The 16,667-nt window shown below is 39.5% G+C and overlaps 1 protein-coding gene across 11 annotated transcripts in view; it reads right to left on the bottom strand.

Annotated features, from left to right (window-relative positions):
* The window catches only part of Atxn1 (ataxin 1), a 411,842-nt gene that overhangs the window by 162,565 nt on the left and 232,610 nt on the right, over window positions 1–16,667 (bottom strand). The window lies entirely within an intron of this gene.

Here is a 16,667-nt window from a genome sequence, read left to right as displayed (position 1 = left end):
CAACTTTTTAGAACAGTATCATCTGTTTAGCCTGCGACCTGGTTCTAGAACACAAATTCTCAAGTTCGGGCCCAGCCCTTTGTAGTAGGAGAAAGAATAATGGGGTTCTCCCCTCCCCCACCTTCCACATTGAGGGGTTTAAACTTGCATTAGGGCTCAGGGGATTTTTCACCCTTACAACTCCTAACATATCAGAAAAGGAGGGAGAAAAAAAATCTTGCTCCTTAATTGTTTTGTCGAATAAGCTCTCAAAAGTTCATTTTTGTTACCTTTTTTTTTTTTCAGGGAAAATAAGAGGCCTTTTACAGAAATTCTATTGCTAAAACAATGGAATTCTCCTGGGAATGACTTCGTTATGGAAATTAAGTGACAGCTTCTTTTATCCAGCCAGGCAGAAAGTGTGCATTTAGAAAAGGCATTCAGAGCTCTCAAGTGTTGTGTGTGGGAGGACAGAAAATGCTATTTTTAATTCAGATCTCAGCATCCCTCTCCCGCAGGTCTTTCAGTATAATCATAATCATAATAAGACTGATCTAAAAAGAAGAAGAAAAAAGATTCCCATTCCTGCTGACCCCAGCAGAAAAAGAAGAAGAAGAAAAACCAAAGAAAGTGAAAATGAAGAGAATAACAGAGCAATACAACTTCCTTCTGTTTTCACCAATGTGGGCTCCAAGATTCATCTTCAGGGCAATCAGAACTGACTCTTACCCAGAGTTTAAAGCACCTAGGCTCTGCTAGTAATGCCTGGGATCTTCTCACACCAAGTTATCTTTCTGTACCCATGACTTTCCCCCCCACTCAACAAGGTTTGCACTGTTTGTGTGTGCCTGCCAGGAAGTGGTATGCATATTCATCTTCACTCGGGACTCAGACTTAAAGTGCTTTGGGGGAAGACTTTGTTGGTGAGTTCAGTTGGGTGGAAACAACTGTGAATTTTGGTTACTGGAAAGCAAGAAGCACCTGAGCTAGAAGCTTTCCAGGCTGTGGCAGATACTGGAGGCCTGAGTCAATGAATGTGCTGGGAAGGAAGTGATGAGCATGGAGATGACTTTGGAGTGGAGAAGTCTGACAATGGATGGAAGAGAGGATGGAATCACTAGGGGTACCTGATGGTGCAAAACCTAGAGCCACAGCTAATGACTGCCTTCAGATCATCCATGTAGCATGGAAGATGGAAGTAGAGGTGTTTTTAAATATTTGTTAATAATTTAATGGAAGTTGAATTCATCTGAAATAAAACATACTATTCAACTTACCCACTTTTCTATTTTTTTCCCTTCCTTCCTTCCTTCCTTCCTTTCTTCCTTCCTTCCTTCCTTCCTTCCTTCCTTCTTTCTCTCTCCCTTTCTTTCTTTTTTTGGTGTCAGTACTGGGGCTTGAACTCCAGGACTCTTTACTTTCCTTTAGCCTTTTCTGCTCAAAGCTGGTCCTCTACCATTTGGGTCATACTTCCACTTTCAGCTTTTTGCTAGTTATATGGAGATAAGAACCTCATAGATTTGTCTGCCATGGCAGACAAGTTAATAGTATATGTGAGAATTCATTGTAATTCCAAGGTCATAAATAGTTGCTCTCACATTTTCTTCTAAGAGTTTTTTTAATTAAAAAAATTAGCTAGTGCATTTAGGTTATTGATTTATCATTAACTTTCTTGTATATGATTTGAATATGAGTTCAGTGTTTGTGTGCATGCTGTATGTCTTCAGCAACAATTGTTGAGAAGAAATAAGAAAGATTTGAGTAGGGAGTAGATTTAATCCTTTCTCTTGGGGAACAAGAAAACAGCATCCAAAGTGTGTGTGTGTGTGTGTGTGTGTGTATACACATATATTTATATATACACACATGTGTATATATACACATGCACACATACATATGTACATATGTGTATATATGTATATGTATATATATACATATACATACATATATATATATATATATGAGTTGTAACTGGCATTTGGATGTAGAGTGCCTGTGTTGAGCATCCAGTGAACACAGTGAATAGATTTTTTCCTCACCCCTCATTTAGAAGATGAACCAAGTCAGAGAAATCAGCCAGCCCTATAGTGGGGCTTCTGCAAGGACTGTCAAAAGCAACAAATATCTGGAAATACCTGGGTTCCTATTCTTCAAGTTCTTTTGCTTTTGTTTCTCTCCCTTATCATGAACAGCACCTGTCCTCAGATATCTAGAGAATTCCACCCTATCTCCCAGCCCAGTACTCACTATCCAGGAACACTGGCTCTTGGGAGAGAACAAAATAATCTAATTTATGCTAAATCACATATGACCAACTGAAAGAATATATACTTTTCACCTGATGTCCAAGTCTCTCTTTGAAAGAAAAAGATCAGACCACAAGTTCTACAATTCTAAATTCCAACCATTCAACCAATGCCAGAACTGGAGACTTGCAACTCACCCCCGTTCCGCTCCCCGCCAGCATCCTCATTGGATCCTGGATGCACATGAGAATCCTCTGAGGAGCTTTATTAAACACTGGCCCTGACTTTGCCCTCAGAGAACCTCACTGGACTGGGCTAAAGTGTTCCAGGCAAAGGGCTTTGGGAAAGCATCACAGGGGACTTTAAACTTGCTCTGCCAAGGTGGGGAACTGATGCTCAAAGTCATTCGTCAGAGGTGACTATTTCTCTCTCTTCAAGGCAAACTCCTTTCTTGTTACCAAACTCTGCTTGCAGGCACTGAGAGATGTCTTCCTTTAGTTTTAGGAAGTCTTACAGGTTCAGATTAAAAGTAACAAAACCAGAATTTTCCCTATCAGTTCTCATTTAACTTGCCCAGCAACCCTGGGAAAGTAGGTTCATTATTCCCGTGTCAGATGAGGTAACAAACTCAGAGAATGATTAAAGCAAGAGCCCCAGTTCACAGAACTTGAAAGTAGTAGAGAATGGATTGGAATACAGTTCCTCCAGCCTCCAAGTCTAACATTTAGGCAGCTTCTCTCTAAAATGTCCATAGAGTCAACCTGTTTTTCAGAGTGGCCATACAACTTGATGCTCAGATAAACAAAGAGAATAGCAACTTCACAACTTCTGTCTGGCACTATCTTGTAGCATCAGACTGGGAGACACACAGACTCTCCTCATCTCACAATAGGGTTATGTTCTGATCAACTCATCACAAATGAAGAATACCATAAGCTGAAAGCACATCTACTGCTCCTAACCTATGGGACATCCTAGCTTAGCAACACAGCGAATTGAAGAGTTGGTATTCCTCCTCTAGACCCCAAGCCCAGGGTTGACTGGAAGCTGTGGTTGCTTTTGGTGCCCAGGAGAGGAGGAAGGGAGAGAGAGAGAAAGAGTGGAAAGGGAGAGAAAGATGAGAAGAGAAGAGAGAGAGAAAGGGAGAGAGAGAGAGTGGAGAGGGAGAGAAAGATGAGAAGAGGAGAGAGAAAGGGAGAGAGAAAGACCATATAGTCTAGGGAAAGATCAAAATTCCAAGTATGTTTTCTTTTGAATATTTATTGTTTATTAATATTGTAAAGTAAATAAAATTTAACTTGAACCATGGTATGCTGCCAACTGTTAGTACAGTCATGGAAAAGAATGATGGCAGTACCACCCCCATCACTTACTTACTTTTCTTGCCCTCTGCTGTGTGTGTGTGTGTGTGTGTGTGTGTGTGTGTGTGTGTGTGTGTGTGTGTGTCTACAGTGAGAAGCAGGCTTACAGGAAATATCTAAATTCTGGAAAACTTGGCTGGGTACCCACAACATGCCCAGTTAGGGTTTTCAGAGATAAGGAGAGAAAAGTCACTTTCTTCAGTATTGTAATAAGACTGGCAAAGGGTGGTCATGAAACACCTTTATTGTGGTATAAAAATAATAAACACTGAGGAAGCAATCTATGCATTTATGAATCATTCTAATCACTAGATAGAATTACAAAGCTCAATGAGTAGGAAATAGTAAAGCCAAAAGAGATAAGACAAAAATATCTCTTAATATTTAGATAGGTTCTTGCAGTAGAGAATACAAGTACCCCATCTATACTGTCTCAAGTACTGAAGCATAGGATATGTTAGCAAGACTTTAGACAGCAGTACAACAAAGTCCAAAATATCAGCAATAGTGGCTGATGCCAGGATGTCCCTTTCTCATCTTCTTTCAGACTGAGAAAGAACATGAGATGTTTGTGTGATAGACTCAAACAAATGCGTGAGTTTACACATATACCAGGTGAGAGGGAAAAGCACATTTCAGTCTTACCATTTTTTCACAGATCTACATTCTTCTTCCTAAACACAAGGAGAGATGGGTTGTGATATTATTACCATATATATGACATAAGGGGACTGGAATCATCTCCTATATAGTAGACTTTGGTGCTGGCAAGGAGGGAAAATTTGATGGAGGTTTAGAGGAGAAAAGTTTTCACAAATAGGAATCGTTTATGTTTGTCTTTTAATTGTAGTGAATCTATCAATCTTTTTTTTCTAGTATATCAAGACTTTACTCTTCAAAATCATCTTTAGTGTGCTTTGAATTGCTATACTTTTAAGTTAACTACTTCTCAAAGTGCTGTTTAAAACCTGACATCTTCAACCACATTTCAGTCTCAGAGTATATCTCAATTTGCAAAGCCTCATTGGGTCTTATAGGAAAGTGCTACTTTAAAAAAATTCACTTGACAGCCAATCTCTTGGAAATGACTTATACAGAAATTGTGTTCAAATTACTTTAGATCAAGACATTTAAGAGAAAATGTGGTTTTCTTTGTAATAGGCTAAAAATAATGATATCCTTTATCTTCAACTGAACATGTACATATGTTGTCTAAGCTGTTGCACTTAAACAAATTGAAAAACAGTAGGATTCTGGCGGCAGTCCATATAGAAACAAGACTTGCCCAGAATATCATTTTGAACATTTAAAAAAGTACAATTAACTGTTATTTTCCACCAAGTTTCAATCCTACATATAGAATTGGAGTTGTCAGCCAGGTCTAAGACGGCATATCATAAAACCCAATGTCTCAAAAACAGGCAGGAAACTCCCAAACAAAAAGCATGTCTTTTTGGTCTAATTTTAAGTAAGAATAAAGGATTAGGAGGAAAGTTACAGAGTTTATATTTCTATGATTTTTTTAAACAACTGGGGAATCTGCTTTTCAAATTGAGCTTTTCAATATAGATTTATTTCATTTATTATCTTTTCTCCCCCCACATTTTCATTAGCATCAATTAGTGGAACAGGGGGTTTTCATTCTGATATGTCCCTATATGTAAACAGTGTACATCGATGTGGCCAAAGTGACCTTTGTGACATTAGTTTGCCTAAAACATATCTAAACCAGATTCTTAAACACATCCCAATGGAATATTTCATCGAATGCTTACTTCATGTACCATCCTTGTATTTTTTTTTTACCTCACCTTGAGATGAGGTTCAGAAATAGGTGAAGGAAAAACAAAAAATGGTCCATGGCTTTGAATGCAGAAGACTGAATTGGAACACACATACTTAATGATTCCTCATCACCAACAGCAGTGTTGTGGTTGTTTTATAGCCAGAACCTTGCATGTTAAACAAAATCAGAGATGGTAATTGCATACATAAAGAAGTAAAATTGAGGTGATTCCCATTGCTTATCATACTGGTTCCTCTACCTCATTCATCATCACCAAATACTGCTGAAACAAGCCCATGCGTGTCAGAGGGCACTAGGGAATCTGCAGATTCCTCTATGACTTGCTCTCCTCGAACTCACAAGACTTTAAGGCTATAACCCAGACTCAAGGTACCTGAAATTTGCTAAGTGTCAAGCTCCTCAACTGTGCATCTACTCACTTAATTCCATATTTTACTTAATTCACACCCCACCAGGCTGGGTAGTAATTATTGTTCATGTGGTTTTCATCCTCTAATTGAACAGACAAGAAACCATGCACAAGAGAGTATATATTACATTTAGCATTGTAGTCAAGCTTTCAGCACATAAAATACTATCTGCAGCACATAAGAAGGGCTTCAAACGTTTGGTGAATGGAGGAATGAACAAAAATGGATGGATGGGGGCTGGGGATATGGCCTAGTGGCAAGAGTGCCTGCCTCATATACATGAGGCCCTGGGTTCGATTCCCCAGCACCACATATACAGAAAATGGCCAGAAGTGGCGCTGTGCCTCAAGTGGCAGAGTGCTAGCCTTGAGCAAAAAGAAGCCAGGGACAGTGCTCAGACCCTGAGTCCAAACCCCAGGACTGACAAAAAAAAAAAAAAATGGATGGATGAATGAAACCCGTGAGAAATGTTCCTCTGAACTTAACTATGCTATATACATAGGTTTTAAATTGGGGCAAAATACATATAATGGTAAATTGACTATTTTTTTGAAAATTAATTCACATTATCTTTGGGAGGATTTCATGGTTACATGTCCACACAAGTTTACAACAGATCCCAACCAATCCTATCTCTGAAACCCATCTTTACCATTTTTTTTTAAACCAATGGGTTAATTCCATTCCCAATGCTGTGTAACCATTTCCACCATCCAACTCCACAACACCTTCATTATGCAAAACCAGAACTGTTGATCCTAGGTATATTTTAAGTAGTGTTCTGAATAATAACCTTCATGTGGATTAGCAGGTTCCTCACTTCTTTCTGGCCCTCACCTACTCAGGCCTTTCATCTACCATCAGGATGTCCTTTACCAAGAGGTGTGGTAAATGTGGTTGAGACATGTGGTCAGTAAAATTCCTGTTTGCTCACAGAGGTACTAACTAAGAGTTTGGGTTGCTCAAAGTGAATTTCCTGCATGTTTTCCTAAACTCACATAGACTCCATGGATGGTTGAGGGCCAACTTTCTCTGCTGGGACTCAGGCTTCCCAGAAAGCATGCCTTTTTAGTTTTAAGTCATCTGTCCATCTTTCACACCTAGCTTAAATATGGGCGTCATGTGGTTTGCTATTTTTGACCTTCAGAATCTAGCTCATATTTTTCTAGATGATGAGCACATAAGATATTGTAAACATTTCTTTTTCCCCCACCAGGAAAATACTCATTAGATCCACAATACATCTCATCTTCAGTGCCTCCAGAGAAATGAAAGAAAGCTGATCCATCGTTCATATAGATGAAATAATTTTTAACATAAAATGTTTCCACAGTAAAAACTGTATTTGAATCTTACACAGAGATCAATAGAAAGCAAAGAAGGAAAAGGAGCTGAAGAGGATGGCAAATTATGCTGAAGATGAGAAGGATGGAAATGACTTTGGATTCCAAGCCTGTATATCTCAAACAAATTGCTTCTCATAATCTCTCCACTCTTCTTAGCCTTATACTATTATAGGTAATTTTTTTTAAGCAGGTCAGTGAAAATGACACCAAGGTTAATAAGCTGTTCCTGACATCCTTCTGTATACCACACTCAACAACTCTCTTATCTAAAGCCCAAGAGTTGAAACACCCGCTCTTCTACTTTGCATGCCTGGTTTAGCTCTAGTGCTCAGAAGAGTTTATCTCATCCATTGTGCAGCAACCCTACTCCCATTTTTGTGGCCTTCACTCTGCTTCGATTTCTTAACTAGGATCTTCGATACGGCTTTCTACTTCATTCATAGTGACCACTACACTCTCTGAGGCGATTGGCCACTGAACAAAGGGCCAAACTCAGCCAGGCACAATCTAAAGCTCTCCTCTCAGCTGTAGCCAGGGACTGAGAGGCACCTGAGGAAGCCACTCAGTCTTCACCTGCAAGATGCAGCATGTTTGTAGCCCAGTGTCAACCTTCTCCAGTAATCACATGTCACATTTACCCAGAGAGCATCATACCACCAAACTTGTTTCTACCAAGCAAAAAACACCACATAATGTGAAAAAGTTTTTACTGGGTGAATGGAAAGACTTGGCATCTGTACTGTTTCTGCATGTCCTATCACTAGATCAGGTTGCCATCCCAACAGTGAAGTGTTAATCAGAGAAAGAAAGCATATAGATTTTATTTGGGAGGTTAAATACACTAGGAGTCTACTAAAATAGAAAGTTAAATACAGCAATGGGATTTCCCTTTGCAATAAAAGGAGGAAGGGGATTGCATATGAACACAAGCTAGCTTCGCTGAAAAAGCAGTCTTTGTTCCTTACAAAACTGCCATTGACTATTTACAGAGTACTTAGATTTCCTGAAATACTGTACTAGTGCTGATCTTTGGGCATTGTTAGGAGAACCACATTTAAAGAAAGCAAATTAGAGTCTCAGCAATAGGGTGATTGAGAACATCAACTATGAGGTTCTTCTCATTATTATTATTATTATTATTATTATTATTTATTAATTTATTTGCAGTGCTGTGGATCAAACCTAGGGCCTTGTGCATGTTAGAAAAGTGACCTACCACACAGCTACCTACATTTCAACCCTTCTATTATTTAACCAATTCAAGTATCTTTTTGTGTTGTATCCCATGCCAGACTAAGTGGACTAGAAAAGTGTCTCCTTTCAGCCCCAGACCCAAGGAATGATGCATGCTGGTACACCCCACAGTACAAAACCCCATTTTCTCCCATAAGGAGAATGGTTCTTGAACCCATGCCTACAGAACAGGACTAATTTTTCCAGGTAAAGCCCAGGCTGAGGACATCATGGTTGCAGAAGGGAACTCAAACAGTTACATGGGAATGGAAGATAATTAGAGGCTCTGGACAAAAATGTAAAATTGGTGGAAGACTTGTTTCAAGCTGTCCATTTGTTGTGACTCATTGTTAGGGTGACACAGACTGGGCAGCATCTGTTCAAATTCATCACCATATTAAGCACCTAACTAAATGAATTGTTTGAAAGAAAATGGTCCAGACGGGTAATTCTAATGATTTTTCTCTAGTTGGATCTTATTCCATTCTTTTGCATAAACAAAGCTGATGTTCCCTCCATCCTCTCCCTTCAAAGTTCACAGAACATCCTGGTCTATATCTTAGTGTAGACCAAGAAAGGGTAAGGTTTTTTTCTATTTCATGGCAACCAAGACATGATGAAGTTCAAAACATTAGTGTCCTGCTTAGCAGGGTCAGGAGAGAATTGATGCATTTAACATTGGAAAATCACTTTGGAATTTCCAAGTCACACATATGAAATAAACATTATCATTAATTTGTTTCAGCAAAGGCTCACTGAAGGTCTGTGGCCAAATGGACCTAATTAGGACACAAAAGATCGTATTTGTGGTAAGAGGGAACATCAATTCTCTTCTGTATTAAGTGAATAAAGGGCAGGTTAATGATTACTGATAACATCATCTAACAACAGACTGTAAGTTAATAAGGGTAAAAATTAACTAGACAATTGGATAGATGGAAAGATGTATAGATGAACAAATAGGCAATGAAAATCCAGATATATATCCTTTCTATAAGTATGTATGTCTGTCAGTGTGTGTAATCCTGTATTTCTTACCCAATTATCACTGCATAAACTGGTCATCATACTTCAAGTCTTTGAATAGAAAGTGTCATCTATCGATGAGACTTTTGGTTAAGTGTTTTCAACATGGATTTGTCTTTTTTTCCCCCCCAGTCCTGGGCCTTGGACTCAGGGCCTGAGCACTGTCCCTGGCTTCTTTTTGCTCAAGGTTAGTACTCTGCCACTTGAGCCACAGCGCCACTTCTGGCCGTTTTCTATATATGTGGTGCTGGGGAATCGAACCCAGGGTTTCATGTATAGGAGGCAAGCACACTCGCCACTAGGCCATATTCCCAGCCCTTGTCTAATTTTTGAAGTAAGCACCTTATATAGTACAGAGAATTTCAAAATAACATATAATCAAAGATATTTATTTTTATCCATTCATCTAACTAGAGTAAGAATAGCAAGAGTTATTAAACATGCGTGAAGTTAATTAAAAAGTGAGTGGATGGAGGAGAGGTATCACCCAATCAAAGCAATGCAAGGTCAGAGGAAAACTTTGAAAGGTTTCTCATGCCCAGGAAAGACTAAACTTCAAACATGTCAGGCAAATATTGGTCTTAGTGTTAAAGGGCATTCACTGAATAGAAGCTCTTCCTTGTACTTTAAGGTAAGTTTATGTATTAATGCACACATGAATATAAAGAAATGTCACTTAAGGAATTCTTTGCTATATGCAACCCCTAGAAAAGAGTGGGCCTCCCTTAATGTTTTGAATCTTTACAAATGTTACCATATTAGTGGATGCTCCCTTTAGTATTTTATTTTGATCAACAAAATATTTATTCTACAAGGTATATTATCTTATAACTACTTTCATCAAAGTTTTGCATAGTTATAAAAGTCACCTAACAGTACTGAATTTTTAAAGAAAGAAAACAAATTTACCTAGTAATTATTCTTGACAGTATGACTTTCACAGTTGTAAGCAGCTGATGCCACTATAAATAAAAGCGGTATTTTAACTATTACTTTCAAAAGCAACAGTTAATGCTTGAGTTGTATAATGCGTGAAAATATATTCTGTGAAGGAGTAGAAAAATCTCTTAATAATATGGTTTATGATAGTGTTATAGTAATGGTGGCTCACATAGCATACCTCCTAGTATCCATATTCACATTATCTGTGGGCTAGGCTATGACTGGTTTTAGCTAATGAGGCATTAATTAGTTAACTATAGGAATGGGTACTTGTAGCTTGGAATAAAAGTTCTGCTAATAGCATCATGCACAGATTCAAAACACATTGTACTTCAAACAACTCAAAATGAGTAGATCAAGATGATATATCTAGGAAAATAGTTTGGATAACCCCAAAGTAGTTGAGAGCTGAGGAAGACACTGGTATTGTAGATTAAGACTGCAAATAAAATTGCTTCATACGTTATACAATTGGGAAAAAAAGAAATATTTCTAAATTACTTTATATGTAGATTCAACAATCTCTGTGAGATTTAAGAGGCAATACACAAAACTGGTGGTTCAAACTATATCTCTATGACCTTAAAGGTTTACAGTTAAGGTAGGAAAAAACGGTCTCAAAACTCTCTTTGAAATGATAAAAGATGACCTAAGACTAAACTTACATGGTATGAGCTACAGACCTACCAATCTGCTGTAGACCCATCCTCCCTGTCCTCACATTCTTTCTCATGTTCTTTGCCCCTCATTTCTCATGATAACTGGTGACAAGCCTCTTTCCTGCCTCTCCCATTAGACTTCATAAACACCATAAAGCTGAGGGCTTCAATGAGGAACAAAAAGAAGTATGAAATGTCTGTGTATATAGATATAGAAAAACTACCAAACACTTTGAAAAAAAGTGGAAGGAGGGGCTGGGGATATGGCCTAGTGGCAAGAGTCCTTCCCTCATATACATGAAGCCCTAGGTTTAATTCCCCAGCACCATATATATAGAAAACAGCCAGAAGTGGCGCTGTGGCTCAAGTGGCAGAGTGCTAGCCTTGAGCAAAAGAAGCCAGGGACAGTGCTCAGGCCCTGAGTCCAAGCCCCAGGACTGCCAAAAAAAAAAGGTGGAAGGAAAGGTGGGATTTAACATGTTCCATGTACAGTGTACACATGTATAGCATTTTCATAACAAAACTCCCTCATAGTATTAATATATATTCATTCTAAAAATAAAATAAAAAATCACATAATGCCAGGTAATAAAGGATTAAAAAACAACAAAGCAGTAAGGTATGCTATTTCAGCCCAAAAGTCTGTTTTCATCAATCCTATCTAAAGTATGAACAGGACTGTAATGACTACCCTCATTGATCTTCTTGATAAAAATGTTGGATAGCTTATTCTGATTTTCTTATTCTGACTTATTCTGACTGTGCAAGCACCAACACCCAAACTCTGATGTTCCCTGGATGCCTTCTCTCCATATCATTTGGTTGCTGATATCAGTGATGTCTATCTGTCCTATTACTTCTTCTCTTACAATAGGGTGGCACCTCCCACACCAGTCCTTCCTGTTTATGTGTGCCAGATCTTCCTAAAGTGCGCTCCAATCAACCCACCTTCTTCTTTCCTAAGCTCTTGTTACTACAGCCTCTGTGCTTCTCAAGTTCCCATTCCCTTCCCAACAGCATCACCCACTATTCCCCATCACAGGCAATTCTTCCCTGTGAGGATCCGTCACTTTTCAGAACCTGTGCCTTTTGTCTCATTGGCCCTCACTGTACACATCTTCATCCTAAAGGGAAGTCAGGTAAATCCAATTTCAAAAGCATCTTTTATGTGGAAAATTTCCAAACTTTTCCCAGTCAGAAGGAACCACATCTATATGCCACCAAGAATGTGTGTGTTTTACTATTATTATAGACCATATCAACTATTGCCTTATGCTATCATTACCTATATGCTTTCCTGAGTCCCCTTTCGGGTCATCTGACTCTTCAGGGCAAAGAATGTGACTTCAGTCTTTTGCATCACCTAACACCACACAACTAATCAACATGTGGTCCTTGAGCCAGCATCATCAAATACAGCCCTTACTGAAGACCCACAGTAAGAAAACCAGTATTTGAACAAGAGCCCAAGAACCCCACATGACTCCTATGTACTGGACTGAGTTCATGGTAGCCATTCACTTAATCATACTTGAATGGTTGAACTGAGCAGGAAAAATGAAGCATCAAAACCAAACATTACTTATATGATTTATTCCAAGATCAGATAATATGTTAGCCACATAAAACTACAATAAAGCTGAGCAGACAGCAGAAGGCAAATTTTATCAACCTTCTGAATGAGGAAGACAAATGTTACCTTGGCCAAGCCATTCTCTGAAGGATTTTTATCTTTTACTAACAGTTGCCAATTTATAGGGGGATGTCAGCACAAGATCTATCTGCTGTTGACAATAGGACAATCTTGTCACTTCAATGAATCAGTTGGCTGTGGAAATAGTGACATCAGAGTTTTTAAAAAGTTATCTGTCATTCCCAGCAGACTGATAACACAATTGTGCCAAAAAATAGATTTACTCTCATTTGATGCAGCCACAACACAACTTGAGATGATTCCTGCTCACCTATTATAAAGAAGGTGCTTAATGAAGCTAGGGTATAAAGGGGAAGTGAGGTTCCATTCATCTCAGAGGGCGCCACACTGGCCACTAGAGGGCATTAACTTGTGAATAAAAGAATCCTGACTTCTATAATTCAAAGAGAAGCTATATGAATGAACAAGGTAACTACCTTGATCTCCTCAGCTTCTCATAAATGGGGAGCAAGCCAACAATCTCAACAGCATAAAGTTCTATTTAGATCCCTTTATGTGTTAGCACAACAGACATTTTAGGAAATAGACTTGAGCCATGGGAGACAGAGGCTGAGAGGCAACATTTCCTTCATATTCCACCCTCCATTGACACGTCTAGCAGCATCAAGTCTTTGAAACTTCTGAAACTTGTTCCAGACTGCTGACGAATGTTTTCAGAAACTCAAGCTGATCATACATCTGGTGCACACAAAGGTATTCCCTTCAGGAAGCACGAGACACAGAAGCCAATATGGGCAGGACTAATGAAAACTGTTTTTCAGCTCGGATGAGAGTCAGTGGGCAGTGATTGATGCTCTGTTCCAAGCTATTTCATTCCTGTATTGGTTGCCTTGGCAACCAGGTGACTTGTCAGGTAGCTTGGTTTCCTTTGGTACCTAAGCTGTTAATGGTGCTGACTCTGACCCCCACCTGTTTCACTCCTATGTTTCCCTTCACCCAGTGCCCTAATCTTTGTAGATACTCTTAGGGTTTAATTACCAGGCAGTGTGCCTTGAGGCAGTCAGGTGCTCATTGGCAGCAGAACATAGGAAGCAACCCCCCCCCACACACCCCACAGCCTCATGGTGAGGAGGATATCATTATCCACAAAGCCAGCTCCTTAGAAGGTCTGCCATTATGTCTAATGTGAGAGATTTTTAGTGCACAGTTTTCATGTACAGTGCTCCTTTCTCACAAAGCATTATTTGTTTAACTCCAGGAACAGATATAATGTTCTCCTGTGTTTTGAAACTTAGGAAATGTATTATAATCACAGAACCAGGAAATAAGCTAAACACAAAAACAGGCATATCTCAGATCATCTCTCAACCCAGAGGAAAGTAATTCATTTCTAATTAAAAGTGAAATCACTGTGTTGTTTATGGGTGTCTCCCAATTAGGAACCTATATTCCAAGGGCAATGTTAACCTATTCATTTTTTAAACTCTGAATGGATTAAAAAAAGTAAGAAAGCAAGACATTTCCACATCCTAAACTTTTAAAAGATACTCTCTGCTAAGACACAAATTTAGAATATGAGCCTTTTCCCCTTACAATATGTCAAAATGCAAAAAAAGAGATCAAGTGAGCTGAGCAAAGTACGTCATTGGCCCTGTGATGGGCTTTGTAGCATTCTACCCACAGATTTTTCAGACACCAACAGCAATAAACAGTCATTCCTTTTTTTCCTGCAAGTCAGGGTGAGATCCAAAGCCAGAAGCAAGAGCACTAGCAGAAGATTTCATTCTAAGGAAGATAAGAGCAATGGTTTTAGATCCCCTCTGCCTGTCACCTCCGCTACCTAGCCAGAAATGAATAAGCAGCACATTTGCTTATTCCTAGGAACTTGTGACCATATGTCCTTTTGTACTTGTGACCAAATATTACATAGCAAGATGTGGTCAAGTAGCTCCTGGGCCTTGCCACTGACATAGAAGTCTTTGTAGGTAGAATACTGCACTGTGTTTTATTCCTTTTAACACAAGCAGCTCTCAAAGTTTAGCCAATGACTAGGACAATGTTTGGGGCATACAGAATCCCCTGTATGGTTAGCAGATCTAATCTTATGAATGAATCTTTCAGGCTCTCGGTTGAGATGTATTAAATATCCAGCAACATGCTTATCTTCATTAAACAGCAACTGAACTGTCCTCCAAACAGTATGTGTCAGGACAGAGATTATGCTTCGCCCTAATGTAAAGTGATCAAAAGGCCCACGTTTCTTTGGTTAGCTTGCTGTGAAGTCTCTTCCAGGTTTAGTTTCTACACAAAGTACATCAAAAGAATACTGATACCACTGGAGATTTGAAATGTTTATAAAGTCTCCAGGACTAGTGAGAAACGACACTCGAAACTATAGGAAAGGGGATCAGAACATTTAAGCCAACTTCCGCCTTTCCCCCTGCAACGCAATACATAATGATCTATAAATAAGTGTAGCCTTGTCCATTTAAATAGACACCTCTAGAAAAGACAAGCAGCCTGGGCCACTTGCTATTTACAAGGCAAAATGCGCCCCCATCAATTGAATGGACAGTAATGGTTTTAGAGGTATGGAAGAGGGATGAAATGATGAAGAATGCATGACTTCCATGGCCAAATGGGAGTATGTCTTACTGGGTTAGAAGGAGCAATGCACAGCCTTCTAAGAGTGCAGCTGATCACGTTTCAACCAGGGTCAGCATGAGTGTATAACCAACCATGGCAGCCAAGGGCACTGGAGGGCAAGGGAGGATGACCGCAAAGCCCTCTTCCCAGACCCATGTAGAAAGCAGCGGAGGGGAAGAATGATGGAAGAGGGGCCATCACACTGATCAAGATGCATTGTTCTTATACACAGACTTGTTGAATTGAAATCCCCTTTGGACTACTCATTAAAGACAGGATAAAAAGAAAGAAGAAATAAAAATTAAGGGCATATAAAAAATCGAAGGCAGAGAAGAAAGGCTGAGCTTAAGAGTTCTTCCCCCTTAGCAATCTCTCCAGCTCTGTCCTCTATAGAAAGTAAAGATATTTGGAATAAGTCCCTTGAATGCTATTAAGCCCAGACCCTCATTCCGATTCCTTTGAGCTAAAGACTAGGATTATGTGTGAGCTACATCCAACCTTAGCTTCTCTAATTAGACTATCTTCTGCTACAGAAAACAGCATCTATGAAAAGCGACACAACCAGCAGGCCTGAGAAAATAAAATAGGAATGGAATACATTTCTCCCTTCACTCCCATCAAACAATGTTCTTTCTTCTTTCCCTCAAATCAGAACTGGCTCCTTCTTGTCAAACCATAAAAGTTGTGTCATGCAAGGGTCCTATGGAGATTTTTTTTTTTTTATATCTTCAGCTTGCAAGCATTTTACCAACTGACAAGATATTACCACTGATTTCCTAGATCCACGGGGGAGGTGGAGGCTGATAGCCAGGCTGCAGGGGCCTGGGAGAGACAGTTCTGATGGGATGGGGAAGAACAGTCAACCCTCACCTTAGCCACTAGGCTCAGCAACTGCACTGTATTTTACCTTCTCACCTACATTTAAGCCTTCTTATCCCCACTAGAGGGCCAGGATGGAAAGGAAATTGCTGCCTGACAGTTCTGCGGCTGATTTAAGATTTGAGCCCAAGCAAGGCACTGGTACCTCACACATATAATCCAGTTAATCAAAAGGCTGAGCTTTGAGGACTGTGGGTTTGAAGCCACCTAGGTCAAAAGAATGTCCATGAGAGTCTTATCTCCAATTAACCAGCAAAAAAGCCAAAGTGAAGCTGTAAGTCCAAGTGGTAGAGTGCCAGGCTGAAGTAAAAAAGATAAGGGACAGACACCTAGGCTGAGATCAAGTCTTAGTACCAGCACACGTGCTGGGCTCGTGCTGCACATACACAGCCCCCCCCACCACCACTTAGATCCTAAGCCCAAAGGGTGAGTGAAAAAGTTGAGGTGAAGGCAACTTTGTTCCTCAAAGGGACCTTGCC

Source organism: Perognathus longimembris, chromosome 6, assembly GCF_023159225.1.
Source record: "Perognathus longimembris pacificus isolate PPM17 chromosome 6, ASM2315922v1, whole genome shotgun sequence".
Classification (NCBI taxonomy): Eukaryota; Metazoa; Chordata; class Mammalia; order Rodentia; family Heteromyidae; genus Perognathus; species Perognathus longimembris.
Note: the sequence above shows the minus strand (reverse complement) of the source record. Positions and strands in the feature narration are given on the sequence as shown.